General features: G+C 40.3%; 2 protein-coding genes across 2 annotated transcripts in view; both read left to right on the top strand.

The window, feature by feature from the left end:
- CLTRN (collectrin, amino acid transport regulator) overlaps window positions 1-23,548 on the top strand; it is a 422,295-nt gene that overhangs the window by 321,225 nt on the left and 77,522 nt on the right. The gene's annotated exons all lie outside the window — the stretch shown is intronic.
- The window catches only part of ACE2 (angiotensin converting enzyme 2), a 361,754-nt gene that overhangs the window by 291,765 nt on the left and 46,441 nt on the right, over window positions 1-23,548 (top strand). The window lies entirely within an intron of this gene.

Below are 23,548 nucleotides of genomic sequence, written 5' to 3'. Positions count from 1 at the left end.
ACTTGCCACCACAGGAGTGGCAGTGTTCTCAATACTTCATGTTTGGCAGATGGGTTTTACTCACCTTCTGTTGCTTTAACAATGTCTGTGTCCCACCAGCCTCCCATCCCTGCAGGCCATTTACAAGCACTGCCAGAATGACAGCCTGACATTACATCACTTTCATGGAGTAATGTACCGAATTCTAGAGTAACTTTTTTAATATCTCTGATATTTTAATTACTTAATGCCCATTTAATTTATGGCATTGGAAAGTCACACTTCTCTCACTTCATATTCTGTGGATATCTGTATTACTGTGTGTATACTGGAATTGACCAGCGGTGCCAAAGAATGCCCAGGGTTTATACAAATCCCATACCATTTTCCCACTCATCTTTCTTACCTCTTTGCACCTACACTTCCATGGGAAAAAAATCCTGGCACGTGGATGAAGAATGTTAAAATGAGTTCCACTAGTCCCTTGATATGGAAAATCAGAGGACTAGGAAAATGTGCCAGAATCAAACCCTGTGTGCCAGTTATTCACAAACACAGAGTAAAGTCTGTTCCCCCCATTCATCTGAGCAGTCTTCCATTAGTGCCTTCTGTAACACAGTAGCAGGAGAGAAGGCTTTGTGCTCATAGTGTTCTTTTCTTGCTGTAATTAATTCACAGGTTTTGCAACCCGTAATTTTTTAATGTTTTTCCTGCTGTTGAAATTTTTTTCATCTCAGTCTTCTTGAGGCTTAGTGCCAGATATCTTTTGCTTTCTAGAAACATGTTGTCTGTAAGATGGCAACTGACAGATATCCCTTGGGATAAAAAATGCCACAAATGGTCTCATCTGTTCCAAACCTTTTCCTTCAAGTCATTTATTTCAGACAATTCACTTTTCATCTCCTATAAAGCAAAGGCAGTCTCTGCATTTAAGGGTCAGTCAAAATAATGTTAAATTGGGTTTTTCAGCATTTATTGCTGTGTAATGTAGCAGAGAAATGTCTCTACTAGTCTCTGTTGGAAGTTAAAGCCCTGGAGGCACTTATGCAGATGAAGGTAAAGACCCTTGAGACAACTCATCAGTGAACCTGGATAGACAACACGGGCCAATGATGGGTAGGCAACAAATAAATAAAAATGAATATGGGAAAATAATTAAACAACTACAGATACTTGAACAAGTATCTGTACTAATCAGAACAGATACAGAGCAAGGTGACCAAAAAAACATAGATAACTTCTTTTTCTTTGCATTGCTTGTTCATGTTATTCTGTGTGGTTGGGTTTTTTTGTTCGTTTGTTTTTTGTTGCTTTTAGTGTTGTTAGTTTTTCCAGTGTCTGTTTCTTTGTTTGTTTCCTAGTTTGCTTTGTTTGTTTTTCCTAGAAGATTTGAGAATTGGAACTTTTTTTGCTACATGACAGGAGTACAGCTTACAATAGGAAGGTTCCAGAGTTCCTTTATCCCACAGGGATGGACACACTGAAATTATCACAGGAAACCTCCAAAGTGGTGTTGGACCATCCAGACAGGTGATAAGAAGCTGTATGATCCCACTGGAAGGGGACTACAGCAGTCTTCTTGCTGCATTGTGCATGTCATCCCCAGACAGCGAGGTTAAATAGAACTTGGAAAACTCAGGATTCAAAACCTTTCAAGTTTTCTCTTAATTCTTTATATTCTAATTTTTAGAGATAATTCTGTGTACTCTGATCACAGCCTGAAATTTAGGATATTTATAAAAGAACCATGACTTTCTCCAAACCCAAATCCCACTTAATGTTACTATTGTGGGCCTACATCTGCGTTTCTCACTAAAAATAAAACATATTTGTTTTGCTCTGAGAAAGCAGATAACATATTGAGAGGTAATTAGCAGTTCTACACTCAGTCAAATTGCTTTCATTTTATGTATATTAGAAAAAAAATGAATCAAAATCAGCTTCATGAAAATCTGTTTGTCTCTTGTCTGCCATATGATTCCGTACTGAAATGATGCCCTCAAGCAAAGTGCCTCATGGCAGAAAACTGTTTGAAAATCGAGTCTGTTAACACTTATGTATGAATCTTGCAATAATCCCTCTGAATACAGGGAAAGTCTCCAGTAGAGCTAAGTTCCAGACTTGAGTGGTTAGTCTGATACTTGATATAAGATTTGGTCTGTTGCTATAGCTTTCATATTTCTGTATAATCATCTTGCTAACTGTCCAAGGAAGGGTTAGTTGGTTATTCCAGTAGTCCCCTGAGACTCGTTACGTTTGTCAGAAAAGTCATGAATGAAAACACTAGTTAAACCCCTATGACAGATGAAGCAAAAATATATTTTCTGCATTTCCCTGTACCTACAGAGCTGGAGGTGCACAAATGACTCAGTGAAATTAGTGAAAACCTACAAACGTACCACAGGCTCAGTCTCTAAAACAACCTTTATGTTGATGTCTATAAATGAATATGGGCTTGTTTGCATTCCTGTGACAGAAAGCTACTGTTGTAAGTCAAGTAACAAGTTGCCATAATGACCCATTACACACAGGGAAAATAATTTTTTCTTTCCAGTTTAGTTCAGACTTCTGTAGGGTGACCATGTCAAGAAAACACTAGTCTTAAAAATGGTGTATACCTCTACTTTCTCCACTGTGCGATGGAGGAAGAGTAGTATGTTTACCATGTACCACGCTAACTCATCTCAGTGAAGCAATTAGAATTTTGATATTTAACTGTGTTATCAGTAGGAAGTAAGTTGCAGTCCAGCTTTGAAGATTCATCACAAATCTTGTACATAAGTGCTTGTAATTTTTTTTTCTGGTCTCTCTTTGCTTTTTCTCACTTCCTGTAAAACCATCATATCTCACTTTTTTTCCCCCAAACACTTTTTTCTGTTTCTTCTTTCAGTAGTCTTTGTATTAATAAACAGAAGTTCCGTCTCCCACTTCTCTTTCTTGGGCTCAGTATTATGGTCCACAGTGAGTTAAGCATCCACGTAGCTTGTGAATTTTATCTCTACCCTGTGCTCACACCCAGACCTAGCTGTGGCAAGAAGTAATTAATTTTAGACAATAGGTAAGTGAGAATGAGAGATGCTCCTGGGTCTCCTGGCACTTGACGTGCATCTATGCCAAGGTGGCTCTCACTTGCTTGCTCCAGCAGAGCAGGCTTCTGTACCATCTCCTTTTTCTTCTTTTTTAAGTCTTCTTAGTGTCACCCCCAGCCCCCCAACCCCCCAAAGAAAAGTGGCCAAATCCAAGCTTTTTTATATCTCCTCCCCATCTGGTTACCACTTATGTGCTATCTATCTGACATAACTGCAGTGCTATTCTCATCTTTGAGGAATATAAAAGAAATCAGGAGGTAGTGAGCCCCTGCCCATACCTCTTCCATCCCTTTCTCAAAGGGCTAACATAACCTGCAAATTATGGTGAAGAACTTAGAATCAGGCTCAGACAGTGACTGGCTGATTAGAACATGTTTCAATTCAAAGTTGTGACATTTCAGAAGCACATAAATCACATATACATAAGTGTACCCTAAGACTGAAACAACTTAGAGTTTTCACACAGCAGAACTGAGAAGACAGCTATGGCATATTTCACATACAGAAAAAAATGTGGAGATTAAAGTAACCCAAGGGCAGCAGTTATGCTCTTTGAAGCATATCTAACCGATCAGCTGAAATTCTTATCTGTACAAACACTGATGCCAATTTGGCTGTCTTTCTACAATGATATGTAATAACAGTATCACCATAATGAAGGGCAGTTAACTAAGACACACCAAGTGAGTTGCTGGTATATGACTCATTATGTCGTGACTAGAGAAGCCTGTGAACATCTTGTATTAATTTCAGCAATTTACAATTCACTTTCATTTATGAAAAAAAATAAAGAAAGAAAGAAGAAAAAAAAAAAAGAAGAAGAAAGAAAAGGAAATTCTAAGTACAATTATGGGCTAATGACCCTTTCACTAATTTTTGGATTTGCTTAAAAGCCTTCTTCAGCTCCTCTGTATTTCAAAGCTACATGTGTTTAATTGAATGTGAAGCTCCCAGTAAGATCTTCAGAAGAAATCATGACTTTGATGTGTAAGTGAAACAAAATGAAACCCAGCAAAATTATTTCTCATTTACTTCTCCTTTAATGTGCTCAGAATTAGTCCTGTTGTCCTAAAAAATTAACATGAGAAAGTAAAAGAAGTCAAGCACTAGAAAAAAAAAAAGAAAGAAACATTTTTTCATTGGAAACAATAAGGCTGTACCTTATGTTCAACCTTCCATCAATAACAGATCCCTGATTGTGCATCTCAGTGTGCTTGCCTAGATAGATGATACGTGTATAAGCAGGCATTATTTGTCCTTAAATAAATGCAACAGGCAAAAATTAATAGGCATCAATAGGAATAATCAGTTTTACCTGCCATCTTGGGGATTGTTTTATGTCCAGTTCAGACTTGCTTTATTTACACATTGGAAGACTGCACAACACCTATCCTTAAAATTATATAATCTATTACTCAATTAAAATCCCAGCTCCAAGTTAAATTTTTGTAACCAAAAGTCAACAATTCAGATGCTAAGTTCTTCAACAAGGCTGTTTCCTTCCTCATCCTGTTAAGGAACTTTCCTCCACTCTTACATATAATGTGAACATTCTGCTGTTATTAAATAACTACAAAAGCTTTAACTCGGAAGACCAGAAGATATTCTGACTCAATAGTGGCACCAGTTCCCTTTGATGTGTCCAGTGCTATGTAAGACATCCACATGGGACCAAATTTGAAAAAGGATCTCTGGGAGACCTGGACTTTTCTCCTCTGCTACCTGAGATACAGTGTCAGAAATTTAAACTGAGGAAACTGAATCTCATTCACGAAGTAGCAATGCAATCATATTTTTGTTTCATTACGCAGTGGATAATGTATCCAGCATGTCTGAGATACTTCAGTAGAATTCCTCTTCTACTAGAGAGAATTTAAATCATTTACAGTTCTTCACATTCTAGTACCTTAAGCATTAGGATACATCGTAGTCTAATCAAGATTAAATTTCTCCAACTGAAGTTATTTCATCTTACTTTGTTGGGACAAGGAAATACTGTAAATGTACACGATTGTACCTCCAGTGCAATATCTCTCAGTGGCATGCAGCTTGTTGCAATCAAGTCTTTATCTTGTAGTCTGGCTTTCTACTAGAGGACCTGCTCCTTAAAAAGTCACATTGGTTTCCAATGTGGAATTAGTGTATGAGACACCTTATGAAGAAAAGAGAAGATAAGACAATTAATGTTCTCTGTTGTACTAGCAATTCAATAATCAAATACATTAAGTCTCCAGGAAGAAGAGACTGAGATAATGACCCTAAAAATCTCACTGCTGCATTTGCGAAGTCAGAGAGGTAGACGACAGGGAATGTTCAGCCTTCTAAAGGAAAGGTTGGACAAGAGCTCTTCTATGTTACTGCAAAAGTGAATGTTCTCATTTCAGGGATGAAAAATATCCTGTTGTGGAAACTCACCTTTCTGACTATGTTCAAAGACTGATTGGGAGAGCAAACAGTCAGTGAAAGGGGATTTGGGAAGTTTGTGCCTTGAAGACAAGATGGCAACTGTGCGGAGTGATATAAGTAGTGCTATCATGTCATATATGGTATGCTGCCAAACATCCCATGAATGCAATGAGCAGTGCACCTCACCTTTATAAATATTCCTGATTAATGTGAAGATAAATCTAATTCGCCAGCTCATCTTCTGTTAGCAGAAATGCTTATACAGATCAGTGTACTAAAAAAAAATTTGAACTTTGAGTGGAAGATGCCTTGCTGATTTGAGAAATCACAATTAAAGGAAAGTTTATATTGCTTATGTAGACACTCCATATCATATACATCACAAATCAGTAGTGATTTAGACACGTGTGAGGAGAATTGTATGCTTTTGGCTGTGGATGTAAGAGCATGTAATGAAAGGCTAGGAAGGTTGTCTTCAATGTTTGTAGTGTAAAGCAGATTAAAATTGCTTCTTAGATACTGTGCTGTATGTACCCCAGAGTGTGTTACCTCAAAACCCAAGTATGGTATGTTTATGTCAGGATTTGTGTGCATTCTGTTTTTGTTTTGTTTTGTTTTGTTGGTTTTTTTTTTAAATCTGTGCTTCCAGAGCACTTATAAAGATTGCACAAGATTTTAGTACGTTGTTAGGTAGCGCTCAAACACAACAGACTGACCTCTTTCCCAAAACTATTTATCTAACCTAGCGTGTGGCCTAGTTTCATTCCATTTAACTTAAGGCACAAAGACAAACCTCCTTCAGCTTCCTCCACTCAGCTGGAAAACCAACACTAACAAACTTATTAACTAACAAATACCCAAACTCAGTCCTACCAGTTTCCAGCACTCCAACAAGTCTTTTCCTATAGCGTAAGCATCTAATGCAATCAAGCAGGTGGAATCTTCCAGAGAAGATGCCTATACTTCTTGCAGGGTTAGTACCCTAACATGCCACCTTCAGGTTCTTCCCCTGCACATTTTTTATTCATTCAAATGTGGAATGAAATAAATGGAGAAATTTCGTTCTTTTCAGTTAATTTAAGTTTCTTGTTTTCATCCAGATCTAGGGGAATGCAGAAAATGGCTGGCTTGAAAATATAATGCTCTTGAAATAAGAGATGAATAGGCATTTTACTGGTTTGGACAGAGGGAAGGGATGAATTTCAGGAGTTGGAAAGGAGGAGGGAGATGACAAATGACATGGAAGTAAAAAACCTCCTCAGCATTTTTTTATGCCAACAAAGAACAAAAGTAGCCAGCAGGGTTTTGTGCAGCACAAATCTGCAAGCAGCAGTAAGGTCAGCAGTAAGACCGAGTGGCTCCTGAGGCTAAATATCAATACCTTTTTTTTTCCTCAGCTCTACCATAACTTGAGGAGAGAAAAAATCCTTTTCTTTGAGCTGTAAATGAGTTTTTGCTGCTGTTTTTTCTTCTCGGGATCTGAGCACAGCTTATGTGAAGGTTTGAAACAATAGAAACCATGAGGTGAATTACAAAAACAAAGAAACAAGCAAAATGTTCTCATGCCAAACAGCAAGACTTGTGGTTGTAAGCAGTCTCCCAAGCAGTAAATGCACATCTCCTACTGAGTGTGGAGTCTCAAAGGTGTAGGTAACTCTTGCATGGACATGAAGCTTAACATCCATCCACAGAGCAGACAAATAAGCCCTAAAGTGTTCTCTGGAAATTGAACTGCTGACATGGAGCGACTATAACACCATCTCAAGTAAATTACAGCTGTAGTACTAAAACCAATCTTCAAACATCTTCCACTTTGAAACATCAGTGTAGCATGAATCTAAATTGAATGCAAAATTTAGTTAAAAAAGAAAGAATACAAGAGAAGTATAAGTATTTCATGATATCTTACTTTTGGCAATGAAAACAGTTTCACAGTGAAAGCAGTGTCAAAGCACAAAGTAAATTATAGTAGATGGCAGTTCCCTAGATTAAGATAGCATCATTGTAATAGTTTTGACCAAAAAATTAGTTCCTTTTTCCTTAAAAAAGAGCAATATACGTATTTTAAATACCATTTAAGTAGATAAAAAAATACTGTTTTTATCATGACGTTATGTTGGGACAAGAGAGCCTGAAAGTGAAAACGAGAGCTAGCAAACTATGTGTTACAGATGAAATAGAGATAGCTTGAATAGAAGACATGAGGACACTGATTTCTGCATGCATGTTTTGGGCACTCAGATGTTCATTTTCTGAAATTTCTGACTTTTCCATAAAGCAACACCTCTATGGGAAGTGCCTCCTCCTAATATTTGAAGCTGACAGAAATAAATGATAAAAATACAAATCTCCAACGTACTGATGAGCATGACTTTATTGATGCAGCACAGAAAGTTTTAGGGGAGCACTGTGCTGCTCAGAGTGATGTTCTGCATCCATGCTTCCTTTTGCACTGCTCACGGAGGGGTGGAACTCTTTTTTCCATTATTATTATTATTTTTTGTAATTATTTTTCCTTCTACTGTAAGTCCCAGTTTCCATTTGAGTTACTAGCAGCATTCATGTGTTCAGCCATAAGGTGTTGATCAGCAAATACCACATCTTTCTTCAGTTCCAGAATGCATGTTTCTTCATCTGGCAACTTACGCCATCAACGCAAAACTTTGCTCTGCTTTCTGCTCCTTCTTTTCATTCCCAGAAGATCTGGGAAATGAAAAATGACATGAGGGAAGAGATAAAGCAAAGATTTTGTAGATGCACTGAAGGATTTGTTTATGCAAATATTACCGATAGATGCCCCTAGCAGAAAAAGGATTACAGTAGAGAAAAAGGAAGCTATTTTCCATTGTGCAACCAAGTGTGTGCTTGCTGATAAAATTTTCTCTCTGAGAGCAGTACTGGGAGTACAATCCAATTGCCCATACATGCTATGCTGTTTGAGATGCCCTGGAGTCTACCACATCTGTTTCATTTCTCCTCCTAGGAAATTGTGCAGATCTTCCATAGGCCCTGCAACAAACATGACAGCTTGTGCAGGTGTCTCAGACACCCAAGGACATCTTAGTTAGTACCATATCTTGCTTGGGAGCAGCTGGTTTACTCCTCTGGCCCTACTAGGCACTGGCTTGGTTGAACATCTCACTCTACTCCTGCTGTGTTCTGTGCCCAGAAAGCAATATAGCAACAAAATGCAAACATCTAGTGTCTCCAGAGATCTAGGCTATCACAGATGTAGGTATGACAGCAGGGGTGACTCATGCCCTTCTGGATGCTCAGGCAGAAATGGACTACTGACCAACTAGCTCTAAAGAATTACATTCAAATTATTCCCAGTGAACTAAAATGGAAGCTTAGACACAAAACTCATTACATATGTAGACGTACATATGTAGTTTCTTTAAGTACAAGCCAAATCCCACTCTCAGGTTTCTTTATCACCCTTCTTCCCATTTGACCAAACTAGTGCGTTACACAGAAAGGACTGATCATCTATTCCTCAGTCTCGCCTCTTGTCTTGATCTACTACAAGAACACTGAGTCTGTGACCCTATGGCACACAGGCTACAAGACAATTGGTTTATTTTGTTTATAGTTCCTGATCCCAATTCAGGAAAACCAAGGACTGTGGGTAGGCAGAGTGTCCTGGTGGCAGTTCCTAATTTATCCTTCTTGCGACAACCACTGTCAATAACTAACACATCTGTCCTGCAATATTTACAGAAACAAAGCAAGTCACAGCTAGACTTCCAGGACTGTGCACCCCCACTGCGAGTATTTATTCAAATTAAGACTGCCTTTGTGCAAACATGAAGTAGAAGTGTAGCTGCTTACATCCACTTATACTACCAAGAATTTGAGCCACCTATTGAGGTCCCTGGAAGAATATTTCTATCTTTATTTTACTTCTGAAAGAGAGAGACCAGTATCAGATGCCAGTTAGTAATTTGCCATAGAAATGTGTATATAAGAGAACAAACAGAAAACTGGGAAATGAAAAAAAAATTAAGATGTGGCCTTGACATGTCTTTCACTGTTTAATCTTAAAACAGATGCTCTGGAATGAACTCAGGCTTTTCCCATATGCACAAAAGTACACATGAAGTTAATGCAAAGAAGACGCATTAGCAGTGAAGAGTTTCATTCTCTCCCTGGTGAAACTCCTGCATGAGCATATTGACTGTTCATGGTCAGCTTGATCTCCACAAGCATCCCCAGAACCTTTTTCTGCAAAATTGCATTGCAGCTGATAAGCATTTAGTATGTGCCTGGAATATTTCTCCCTGGGTGCAGGATTTGCCATTTGCCTTTGCTGAATTTCACAAGATTCCTCTCTGGTTAGTCCTCCAACCTGTCAAGTTCCATTTGAATGGTAGTACTCCCAGCTGGTGGATTGACTACTCTTCACAATTTTGTATCATCTGCAAACTTGCTGAAGGTCCACTGTGTCCCAGGTCTGTCCCAGGTTAACTGTCTGTCATGGTTTTATGATTTTTTTAAAACCATGACACTGTCTCTGTTAATCTAGGACATTAATGAAGATACTGAGCAGTATAGGCTTCAGTATCAATACCTGGCAGGTACTGGAGTGACTGGACTGTGTTTGGATATTGTGCCTCTGATCACAAACTTCAGAGCTCAGTAGGTCAGCCAGTTTTCAGCCTGCCTCACTGCCCATTTTTCTAATCTGTACTTCACTGGTTTGCCTATGAAGACGTTACAGGAAACAGCATTGAAAGCCTTGCTAGATCTATATATACAGTATCCACTCCATTCTTCCACAAAACTATAGCCATTTTGTCATATAAGGTAATCATGTTGGTCGAGTATGAGTTTTCTTTCATAAATCCATACTAACTACTCCCAGTCACCTTCCTGACTTTCAAATTTTGGAAGAATTACAGAAGGAAATGGTTCCACATCCAGCAATTCTGCCTGGAAGAGTGAGATTACAGAAACAGAACTACAAACCTGATTTTGCCAAGTGCACTACAACTGCCACGGAGTTACGGCTATTCATAGAATCACAGAGTCATAGAATCATAGAATCATAGAATGGCCTGGGTTGAAAAGGACTTCAAAGATAATCTAGTTTCTACCCCTTGGCATGGGCAAGTTTGTCAGCTACTAGACAAGGCTGCCCAGAGCCACATCCAGCCTTGCCTTGAATGCTTCCAGAGATGTGCCATTTATAGAGTTCTTGACTCACCATAAGTCAGTCCTCTTCCAACACTTGCAACAACATTTCATATTTCCTTATGCGACACCATCAAGTGGACTCTGAAAATTAGCTAGAAAATCTTGCAGGTATAGATGCTTTCAAGTTTCCTTGTGCAACATGTGAAACATGAATAACAGTCAGATTATATTTAACCTGAAAGTTTGTTAAGGCCAACCCAAGATGGGAGGTAGCAGTTAGTGGTTCAGTAGTGCAGGCAAAACAGAAACCCAATGCAAGAAATGCAGTAGCACCTGCTAGGCAGGCTTCTTGACATGTATGGCATTAGCAAAAGTATACCCGCCTCCCACAGCCTCCTGAGTGATTTTATCTTCTGTAGCTGACTCTGAATAACTTTTGATTACAGTGGATGCTTAATTTCCTCATATAAAGTGTGGTGCGGCCTGTAGGCAGCCAGACATGCCTTCAGTGCAAGAGGGTATGATTTGCTGTGTTTAAATGGGCATAAGTAAACAGCATGAGTTAGGCCTTGAGTGATAACAGAGAATCAAGGATGTACATATTTTCTTGCTATTGACTTTATTTTTGATCAGAGAAACAGCACTGATGATCTAATCTATCCTGTCAAAAGTCTTTAGTGTCAATACAGAAAGAACAGTAATTTAAATCTGTCACTGACAACTGCCCATTTTCAGCTCTAGCCAACAGTGTAACTCAGAAAAGGAGAAGAAATACAGGTTTATACTGACATGAAAGGAGTCAGCTTTTGCAAATTCATGGTAACCACCTGTCCCTCACTTTAATTGACTAGCACTAGCTTTCAGACATGAACGTTCACCTCTCCAATGACTAATGTAGATTTCATCCCTTTCCTTAATAGAAAGTGGTTTTATTTTCCTTGCAGGGCCAACACTAATGAGTTTATTTAATAACAGGAAGGACAAAATGGAATAACTTTGCATAGTTTCTACATTTAATTCTTGAATTCGCTGACAGGAGAATTAGTAGGAAGCTGACAGTTTCATTGGATAAATGTTAAACTTACATTGGCTAAGGTATGTTTTTTCAGCAGTCAGCCCTCTGACTACAGCTGGCACAACCATACCAGAGCTAACATTTACCTCTTCTAAAGTCAGGTGAAGACAGCAGTGTGGCTGTGTAGACCTTGGTATGGACTAGTTGTAAGCAGCAGGGCTTCCCATCATGCCTATTATATCTCTATGATTCTTAATTCATTTATGCTGTGGTTTTTTGCATTTGTCCCAGACAACAGGGACACGTACACAGGGCACATTCAGTACCACTAATTCTGAGTGTCAAAATAAAGTGGTGCAACATTTAGAAGTATATATTTTTGTATGACAAAATATTTTAGAAAACATACATTAAGTACCTCTGTTACCCTGCTGTTCTTAAATGTAAGTGGAGGCTTTTGCAAAGTTACAAAACCTACAAGCCAGAAACTTCTAAGAATTTTCATACTGGTAGCCATAAGGGAAGTCAAGCTCAGAAATATGTTATATCTCCTGCATTTCGGCAGACTGAGGTATGTCCCTGTCAAGTCAGAACTCAGTCCCTGGGAACTACCAAAGTGGAAAAACACTACAATAATAAGTAATTAAGCATATATTAAGCAGAAATGGGAACCAGATTTTTCTCAGTTTGAATACATACAAGTTCTCAACATGATTTGTGAGCCCAGACTGGGCACCTTTAGGCCCTTCTGTTTTTACAGAGCCTTAAGGTATATCCTTGGTCCTCAGTTGACACTTTTAGTCCAGCTTTTTGAAGATTCAGAGTGCGAGCTGGGCTAGATGAGTACTGAAAACAGAAAAAGCAAAGGAGCACTGTATTTTGTTCAAGTCTTGACCTAGAAGCAGCTTCCAGCCTTCATCTTCACTTAGTCCTGCCCTCATGGGGTAAGTTACTCCAGCCTCACTGAAATCTGGCTATGTTTTACACAGTGATTTGTGAATTATTTAGGAATAAAACTTACATTTTGGTGATAACAGACTCTCAACAAAAGTAGTTTTAAATCCATTGTAAATATTGTACGTATTTTGCAGAACTCTTCAGAGGTGCTCATACTCCCCCTGAGAAAAGCTTTTTGGCTGAGAAGAGCAGCCTGTTGCCTGAAGACAGTGTGAAAAAGGCACAAGTTGATGTGCATGTTACTGGCTACGGGAAGTTCATCAGTTCTAGGACAAACATTTTTTCTACACGCATGATACGATGTGCTGCTGCAGTGCTAAAAACACTAAGCTACGCAGGTACTGGCAATACACAAGGCCAAGTAAGCTCTTACACACAAGGTGGTGCTGCTGGGCCACACAGTGCATCTTCTGCTACTTCATATCACAGATCGTTTTGTGAGAGAAAGTCTCACCCACTAAAAGCTTTTTTTTTTTTATTTTCCACTTTCTGAATACTCCGCCCTCCCTGTTTCAGCCAGCTAGGAAATAGCAGTCCTGATTGTCAGAGATGGTGTGAATCTGACTTTTGTCTTCATTGGACTCCTCAGTATTTTTGACAGTATTTTCAATTCTGTCCTATGCCCCTTTTTCACTAGACTTCAAATACCACAAAGGTCTGTCAGCGAAATAACCTGAGGTAAAATTTTCAGAGTGACTACATGAATGTCACAGGACACATCCCAAAGGTCCAAATTTATTTATTTATTTATTTATTTATTTTTAGGTAAGTGAGATGTTAACTCATGAGCTGTACAGACACCTTTACACATTTTATTCAGAGCGTCTAATTCAACTCCGTGGAATCAAAACAAGAGACACCTTACAACACTTCTGCTACCAAGAGTGGAATTCTTGCTTCTGTTTTAAGAAACACTGCCATAACATGCAATGAGATGTAGGTACAATAAAAGATGGAAGTAGTATATTTATCTGATATACAATGTTAATATTTGCAAATAAGGAAATGTAGGGTCTGAAAATCCAAGCATTCATGGAAGAATCTCCTCTGGAAGATGGGACAGGCTACCTGGGGAGACTACAGAGAACTTGACAAGATATGCAGGCAGAAAGTTAGAAATGTAAAAGCCCAGCTCAAACTTAGACTGCAGTAAAGGAGAACAGAAAATCCTTTTAAAAATATATTAACAGCAACAGAAGAACTAAGGAGAATTTCTCTCCTTTACTTGATGAGGCAGGGAATGTAACCACGGAGGATAAGGAAAAGGCTGAGGTTCTCAATGCCTTCTTCACATCTGTCTTTAATAGACAGAGCAGTTATCCTCAGGGTACTTGCCCTGACCTGGAAGTCCGGGATGGGGCGCATAATGCACCCCCTGTGATCCAAGCAGAGACAATCAGAGACCTGCTCCTCCATCTGAACTGCCACAAGTCCATGGGACCAGATGGGATCCACCCAAGGGTGCTGAGGGAGCTGGCAGAGGTGGTTGCCAAGCTGCTTTCTACCATCTATCAGCATTTCTGGTTATCTGGAGAGGCCCCACATGATTGGAGGCTTGCCGATGTGACTCCCATCTTCAAGAAAGGCCATAAGGAAGACCCGGGGAACTACAGGTCTGTCAGCCTGACCTCAGTATCAGGGAAAGTTATGGAGCAGATGATCTTGAGGGAGATCACACAGCACGTGCATGGCAACCAGGGGATCAGACCCAGCCAGCATGGGTTCACAAAGGGCAGGTCGTGCTTGTCCAACCTCATCTCCTTCTATGACTGGGTGACCAGACAGGTAGATGAGGGAAAGGCTGTTGATGTAGTCTACCTGGACTTCAGCAAAGCCTTTGACACGGTCTCCCACAGTATTTTACTGGGGAAACTGGCAGCCCGTGGTGTGGACAGGTTCACTCTTCTCTGGGTGGAGAACTGGCTGGAGGGCCGTGCCCAGAGGGTAGTGGTTAATGGAGTTAAGTCCAGCTGGCGTCCTGTTATGAGTGGCGTCCCCCAAGGGTCAGTATTGGGGCCCATCTTGTTTAATATCTTTATTGATGACCTAGACGAGGGGATTGAGTGTACCCTCAGTAAGTTTGCAGATGACACCAAGTTGGGAGGATGTGTCAATCTGACGGAGGGTAGGGAGGACCTACAGAGGGATCTGGATAGGCTGAATAGATGGGTTGAGCTCAATGGGATGAGGTTCAATAAGGCCAAGTGCCGGGTCCTGCACTTTGGCCACAATAACCCCATGCAATGCTATAGGCTTGGGGCAGAATGGCTTGAAGAATGTAGAGAGGAAAAGGACCTGGGGGTGTTGGTTGATGCTCAGCCTAACATGAGCCGGCAGTGTGCCCAGGTGGCCAAGAAGGCCAACAGCATCCTGGCCTGTATTAGAAATAGTGTAGCCAGCAGGAGCAGGGAGGTGATCATCCCCCTGTACTCAGCTCTGGTACGGCCGCACCTCGAGTACTGTGTTCAGTTTTGGGCCCCTCACTACAAGAAGGACATTGAGGCCCTGGAGCGTGTTCAGAGAAGGGCAACAAAACTGGTGAGGGGTCTGGAGCACAAGTCTTATGAGGAGCGGCTGAGGGAGCTGGGATTGTTTAGTCTGGAGAAGAGGAGGCTCAGAGGAGACCTTATTGCACTCTACCACTTCCTGAAGGGGGGTTGTGGTGAGGAGGGGGTGGGCCTCTTCTCCCTGATAAATAATGACAGGACGAGAGGGAATGGCCACAAGTTGTGCCGGGGAAGATTTAGGTTAGACCTGAGGAAACATTTTTTTTCTGAAAGAGTGGTCAGGCACTGGAATGGCCTGCCTAGGGAGGTGGTTGAGGCACCATCCCTAGCGCTGTTCAAGAAGCGTTTAGATGAGGTGCTAAGGGATTTGATTTAGTAGTTGGATAGGGATAGTGATAGGAGGATGGTTGGACTAGATGATCTTGTAGGTCCTTTTCAACCTTATGAACCTATGAACCTATGGAAATAATATGTGCACACACTCCTGAATTGGTTCCATCAAGTAATACCAGTTGGTGGCAGCTGAATTAATTGCCATAAATTTTGAGATGATAACTGTCAAAGTCTACACATTTACATTGATGCAAATGGAATAATTCTGGAAATCACTGAGGATTGCACCAGCAGTACACAGAAGATGGACCAAATTGTTTTGTTAGCGATTAAAAATGAAATGAAATTGAGAATTAGAATAACAATGAGCATGTGCAGTATTGGCTACTTAGTGTGTAGAATGCTTCACTGTCTCTGAGAGCTCTCCGCAAAATCTTAAGTACAGAGTGAATTGCAAAACATTAATTATTATGTCTAAAGCATAGGTTTTTCTGTATCACTATTTGCTCTGTCTGACTCTATACTATTTCTGAATCTGGCCAGAGAAACTCTTAACGTCTCTTTTGAGGGTAATGAGTTTCTAGATAATCAGAAAAAAGTCAAAGTTTGCCATGCTCTGCCTAATGCTCAAATGGGTGTAGTGATTTGTTATGCTTTGAAGAGAAAGAAGTTGCTGTACTTACAGACTGCATACACTGGTAAAGTTAAATAGGCATGTCTTTGCTAGAGAACAAGATCTGCATTGTCTATGATCAACCCAAAACAACTTGTCTGAAATCTTTATCACAAGGGCTCTCTTCCTTAACGAGTACAGTCTGGCTGGGCAGGACACCCACTGCTGTTGTGAAGAGAAGCAGGACTTCTCCTGACTTTGTTCCTAAGAACAGATTTTAAAATAAATGGTCAATTTATGATCTCAGTAGCGTTGGCACAGAAATCTGCAGTAACTCTTCAACATCATCAGGGTTTATTATTTAAACCACTGCTGTTATTTCCATATCACATTGTTGATGATGAGATCTGTGGAATATCAATATAACAAAAATCATAAAACCATGACAAGATCAAAATCTGGTTCCTAGTAATTGTATCCCGAAATCTGGTTTATTGGACTTTTATTTTTTTCTTGAAAATATGATACTTTCCTTCCCATGTTTTCCCCCTAAAGCAGATCTGTCTCTATTTTTATTTGTGCTAGCAAAGTATCTTTCACCAGCCAGTCATGTCTGGTCTAATGGTACAAGCTCCCCACAAGAATGAACTCCCACACACAGACAATGTGTAATAAAAACAAAGTAGTATAGCACCCGGTGAAGCAGTGTGCAGTATAAAGAAGATAAAAATTCCTGCTGTTTTTTTTTAAGGAGCAGTCACTTACACTTTATGGACTACATTTCTACAGAGATACTCCACAGTAACTTACTTGCTTCTCTGGAAAGTGCCTGTTCTTTCATTTGTTGTGCTTTAACACTTCTTGTTTTCTTTACAGTGTACTGACTGCTAACTTGTCTGATGATCCTCATTTTAAAATAATGGCACCTCCATTTTATTCCTGAAGGAAAGAAATAATAACGATAATAAAACCTCTTTTATGCTCCTGGCCCCTGCATTTTTCCTCTGCCAGTGGGCCTTTTTGTGCAATTTCTGCTGTAAATTTCCATTGTAAATCCAACCGTATACTGTAGGTGGAGCTTTAAGTTTTGTCAGGAAGAAGTCCACTCATATAAGCCATAGAGATGCTCCAGGAGCAAAAATAGGGAGGGTGTCACGTGCAAGACAGGATAGGGAGTGAGTTGATGCCAAATGTGTTTGTGGTTTGGATTCATTCCTTTGCATTCGTGTCTTACAGATTAGCATGTCAAAAAAACCCAACAAAACTATACCCAAGAAAGTCTGGTCTCCAGTCCATATGGAATCCTCAGGAAATAATGGGAGCTCCTTAGAGCAGGAACCCAAGTGTATCTCTCAAAAATTAAAGGCAACTTTTCAGTTGTTTCATCAAAGAAAACAATGCAGCAATCACTAAGCAGAAGAATCATTACAAAATAAGTGAAAGAGATTCCTGCAAACCACGGGTCTATATGAAAATGAAAGGTCAATGGCAAATTCTAATTAGTGTAACGTTTTTAATGGGATTAATCTTACTCGTGTATCAGCAGCAGATGCAGGCTTACAAAAGGAAAACTCTAAGTGGGCAAGAGGTTAATTATGTAGGTAGGCATTACAGGATCACTTATAACAAGATTCAGAAAAATGCTTATGTGAAAAAGTGAAATTGTCTTATTCATTTAAAAGTATACTTTTTCCAGTTACTCGCTTCTCAATTAGAAAAAGCATTTCTAAACACGCTCACCTAAGCTTTGCTGGAAAGTTGGAGAATCAAGCACTGTTGGGTGTTTTTTCAGGGAGGCATAATGCTGACCCAGGCTGATACAGCCTGCTTTTCTCTGTTTGCATTCTGCTGCCCTCTCTCCCCCATACACAATGTCCATCTCTGCTTGTCCTGTAACTCTTAAACCTGCATTGTAATATGTTGGGATTTTTTGTTTGTTTTTTTGTTTTTGATCAAATATGCTTGTTGAATTATCTTTATGCCATATGAGATGGAGGAGAGTCTAGCTTTCTTTGCTTGAATAAAGGGAAAGTTTACTGGGATTATCTCCCTGTAGAGTATCTCAACACGTCGGAGGTCACAGCCTCTTTTTTTATCCCTACTTCCCTACCTCAGTGTCCCTCCTCCTTTCCTTATAGGCTGAAATACTTGGAGGTTACAGACTTTGCAGTCCACTTAATAAATGTTCCTCCTTCTATATGAACACCTATGTATCATATATCGCATGTGCAATTAACGCTAACTTCATACTGCCCAGGGTGGAGAAGTTAATATGAATTAGCCTATTAAGCCTGAGCAGTAAATCTAAAGTTCATAATTTCAAGTTGTCCATCGACCATCATAATTTCTTTTGGTTTCAGCTGGTTCTTCTTCCTGATGAGCCTCATTTGGTGAGAGATTCAACTAGTTCTTCTTCCTGGTAAGCCATGTTTGGTGAGAGTTTATAAAGTGCAACTGTCAAGCAGAGAGGAATTTGCAAACCTCTGCGCAACTTGTTTGCAAGGACACCTTGTTTGCAAGCCTCTTTTATCTCAAACATGTAGGAAATGAGTACAGTTTTAGACCAAGGGAACTGAATTTAATCTAGAGAAGTGACTTCATGTCAAGTAGCACAACTGCTGAGCTGATGTGGTAGTCAGAAAGTTGAACCAGATGACCCTGAGCAGTGCCTTCTAACCTCAGCCACCTTGCATCTGTTAGGCACCTCAGCAGACTCACTGCAGAGAAGGGCATGAAAGACCTTTGTATGCATATAGCTGAGCTTTACAGCCTGTTCTTCCAATAAAGTACCTGCGCTCACCATCCACTTTTACAGCAGCAGCCCAGGCACCTCTTGTCAGGGAATGTGACATTTACTCCCAGCTCATGCTGAGATGATCCAAACATATACCCAGATCTCTGTAGGAAATGCCACAGTCACACGGAGTATATAAATTTAGCTTACATCTATCTCTATTATTAATAGACATTTTAATAAATTGCTGTAGCCAGCTGGATTAAGTCCATCAGCTGAACAGCCTGTCTGAAACAATAGCTCATCCCCACCCACTGCCTTCTGTTGGGGTGCTTGTATCTACCTATTTATGTCTGTGACATGCTGGTAACATTAATTAACCCTCCATAAACTATTTATAGGTGTTTCTTTTATGTAAAATTGTCATCTGAAATACAAACACAGGTTTATCACCTTCCACTACACTCCCAGCTTGCAACAACCAGTGCCTCAAAGTTTGGACTGACAGATGGCCTCCTTCTAATCATACCAGGGCATGGTCCCTCCCTTCCTTTCAAGATCATTCAAACCACACAGAGGCAAGTTTTCAAGCCAATTCCACGAGGTTCAGCATCAAAGTGGCAGTTTGTGTGTGCAATAGCGACATTCATTAACCATGTCAGTGTTTAATGAAGTTAGGATAGCGGGAGCACTGCATTAGGAAAAGGGTCCATATAATTACAACCACTGCATAATTCTAAATGCACTTTTGCCTGGAAAACCACTGCTCTCTAATTGTGTAATGTCATTATTGCTGTCTATTTCATTTTAAATTACAATTATCACTATTTTTTTCTTCCAGCTCTTCAGAAATAGAAAAGAAGAATCCCACGGGTTAGAAGCAGTGCAGTTTCTGCCAGTGATATCAGGTCTGTCTTTCTGTTACATGTAGAATCTAGGATGAAAAGGGATCTCTTCCTCATAGCCCAAGTGAAATGTAGTATCAGTTCATTTGTTATCTATTAGATCTGCATGTAGGGTAGTATCTTACCAATGATCCACTTTAAAGCACCCTCATCTTATAAAATCCTCTTCATTCTGATCATTAGACAAGCACAACAGAAAACATGAGAAAGTCATTCTGAAATCCTCCTTTGATCTACTTATAAAACCAATTTGGAGCAAGGCAACTCCAAATTGATTTCAGGAGTTAATCGTCACATAGATAAACAACATCAATCAATATTATGTGTTACAAAAACTCCCAAATCTAATGGCTAAAAAGATTAAGAGTTCAGAAACATTCTCATTTCTTTACTACTTGACATTATGGATCATAAATCATAATTATCAACTGTAAATCCTTATCTCCAATTGTAAAAAGGAAACTATTTAATGACAAGATTTTTAAGACAGAGTTTGTGAAACTTTGAGTACACCAGAAAATACAGTTTTCTTTCCTAAAAATTACTCATTTGGTTCTGTTTTGTTTCTCTTCTCCTGTAGTGTTACTTAAAGTCAGCCCTTCCTCTTGATGACACACAGTCAGTCTGCTATACGGCATTATGTGTCCACAACTTGTACATGTAAAGACACCAGCTACCCTCAGATCATTCTGAACAAATGCTGAGAGTGCTTAATATATGTCATAGCCACGCTCTCTAACATTTCCAAAGATGGGATGTAACTTCCAGACTGCCAACAGAAGATGACTTGGAAGGGTGTTAACATTCAGACTGTGTCCAGGTGTTACTGAGGTCTGTGCTGGCTGACCCTGTCCAAAAACGGGAGTATGATGACCGCTAAGCACACTCACTGACCCTGTTCATTTTGTCAGTATAGCTACATTCCAAGCAGCTAGGCATTCCAGGTGGGCTAGTCCAAAACTTTCCATGGTAATGAGAAATCAGTGCTGTGGAAATAGTTAACTGTTCTATAGAGGAGAGTGCAGACCCTGAAGTCTGACTGCTTGAAGACTGAACATGAGAGACTAAAGTCTCTCTATCCTTTAACGGCTATACTATTATGATATTATTAATGAATATGAATCTTATGAAATATTTATCTTAGGCAGGCTTGGACCCCAGATCTCACCTTTCCTAGATGGGTACTTCTACTATCATTACTTAATGTCTTGATAATAAAACAGGAGGGATGGGACATGGGCAATTTCATGCATTAAACATGTAAACTCTGTAGGGCTGCTGAATATATAACATACCTTTGAGGCACCTGTGAGACTCTGGTGGCGGAATGAAAGTTTAAATCACATAAATCTAGGAAGTAGATGGGCATTAAATAGAATTTATCACGACTGCCATTTCTGTAATAATAGAGTGGTTAATGAACAGCCTTGTGCCCCGCTGAAGGTGAAAATATTGGCATGACCTCTAAAATAGCCTCAGTCTTCCAAGGGATTACTTTATACTAATTCCAAGTTCCTTCTCTGTGTCATGTTACCACTAAATCTGTATCACTGGCAATGTGCAAGCACTCACTCTCCAGTAAGAATGTTCTTTCTTGCCAGTATATTTTTTCATGCTCAAAAAAGCATTTGCCTATGCCCAAGTAACTTATACCTGATGGAGGAAAAACAAAAAAAATCCATTAAAGTTAAGAGTCAAGTCTTTATGAGAAAGCAGCATTTGTTACCTGTGTATGCTACATTAGCGCAGCCAAATGATGAAATGATGGCTCTCATGGCTTCAGACCCAGGAAATGTAAAGCTACAGAATGCAGAAAACCTATTGTTTGTTAGCACATGTACATATGGCTCATTAGCCAATAACTAAATTTTATTGCAACCATCTGTGGAACAACAAGTAACTGTATGTCTTCATTCTAGTTCCCTATCTTTCATGCAGATCTCTACTAGAACATCTTTTCCTGAAGGTAGCTTACCAGCTGGAAGTGCAGAGCTCAGATAATCACTCGTGGCTATCTGCTTCTGATTACATAAGCAGTACAGTGTTGAAGTTTATGTTGGGATTTGATTTGTAAGGTCACGTTTCACAGATGATCAGTAAGGTCTCCTCTTCTATACCAAAGGCATGCCACAGGACTCAGAAAGGATTTGCAAATAAAACCTCTCGCCTTACTGCTCAGTAGGAAGGGGAGTCCCTGGCATTTTTCTGAAAGGGAGAAAATGTCCTATGTTTTTCAGGTGAAAGAGCAGTCATGACCAAAAAGTGATTTGTTGGAAGCTTAATTTCCTTGCCTTTAAATACAAAGGGTGAGTTGCAGTGAGTGAAACAAGAGTCTTCCATTACAACAGTGTAAAAGATAGCAGCACGGCATAGAATCATAGAATCACAAGGTTGGAAAGGACCTACAAGATCATCTAGTCCAACCATCCACTGATTACCATTGCTACCACATGCTACTAAATCATATCTTGTAGCTCTTCATCCAGACACCTCTTGAACGCTGCCAGGGGGAGCCACTTCACCACCTCCCTGGGCAGGCCATTCCATAAGTTCATAAGTTCATAAGTTCATAAGGTTGGAAAGGACCTAAAAGATCATCTAGTCCAACCATCCTCCTATCACTATCTCTACCCAACTACTAAATTAAATCCTTAAGCACCTCATCTAAACGCTTCTTGAACAGCGCTAGGGATGGTGCCTCAACCACCTCCCTAGGCAGGCCATTCCAGTGCCTGACCACTCTTTCAGAAAAGAAATGCTTCCTGAGGTCTAATCTAAATCTTCCCTGGCGCAACTTGTGGCCATTCCCTCTCGTCCTGTCATTACTTATCAGGGAGAAGAGGCCTACCCCCTCCTCACCACAACCCCCCTTCAGGAAGTGGTAGAGTGCTATAAGGTCTCCTCTGAGCCTCCTCTTCTCCAGACTAAACAATCCCAGCTCCCTCAGCCGCTCCTCATAAGACTTGTGCTCCAGGCCCCTCACCAGTTTTGTTGCCCTTCTCTGAACACGCTCCAGGGCCTCAATGTCCTTCTTGTAGTGAGGGGCCCAAAACTGAACACAGTACTCGAGGTGCGGCCGCACCAGAGCTGAGTACAGGGGGATGATCACCTCCCTGCTCCTGCTGGCTACACTATTTCTAATACAGGCCAGGATGCTGTTGGCCTTCTTAGCCACCTGTGCACACTGCCGGCTCATGTTGAGCCGAGCATCAACCAACACCCCCAGGTCCTTTTCCTCTCTACATTCTTCAAGCCATTCTGCCCCAAGCCTATAGCATTGCATGCTTTTTTTAATATATATATTTATATTTATATTTTTTTATATAAAGCGCCTATCACCTGATTGATAAACATTCTTTGGAACCATTCTGATGGCAGGGGTTATTGTGGCCAAAGTGCAGGACCCGGCACTTGGTCTTATTGAACCTCATCCCATTTTGCTCAGCCCAGCTGTTCAGCCTATCCAAATCCCTCTGAAGGGCCTCCCTACCCTCAGGCAGTTTGACACATCCTCCCAGCTTTGTGTCATCTGCAAACTTACTGAGGGTACACTCAATTCCCTCATCTAGGTCATCGATAAAGATATTAAACAAGATGGGCCCCAAAACTGACCCTTGGAGGACACCACTCGTTACAGGACGCCAGCTGGACTTAACTCCATTAACCACTACCCTCTGGGCACGGCCCTCCAGCCAGTTCTCCACCCAGAGAAGAGTGAACCTGTCCACACCACGGGCTGCCAGTTTCCTTAGGAGAATACTGTGGGAGACCGTGTCAAAGGCCTTGCTGAAGTCCAGGTAGACTACATCAACAGCCTTTCCCTCATCTACCTGTCTGGTCACCCAGTCATAGAAGGAGATGAGGTTGGACAAGC

Source organism: Cyrtonyx montezumae, unplaced genomic scaffold (assembly GCF_038088225.1).
Source record: "Cyrtonyx montezumae isolate F1298 unplaced genomic scaffold, pur_monq_1.0 scaffold_3, whole genome shotgun sequence".
Lineage (NCBI taxonomy): Eukaryota > Metazoa > Chordata > Aves > Galliformes > Odontophoridae > Cyrtonyx > Cyrtonyx montezumae.
The sequence above is the reverse complement of the archived record's forward strand: the minus strand, read 5'-3'. Positions and strand labels throughout refer to the sequence as shown.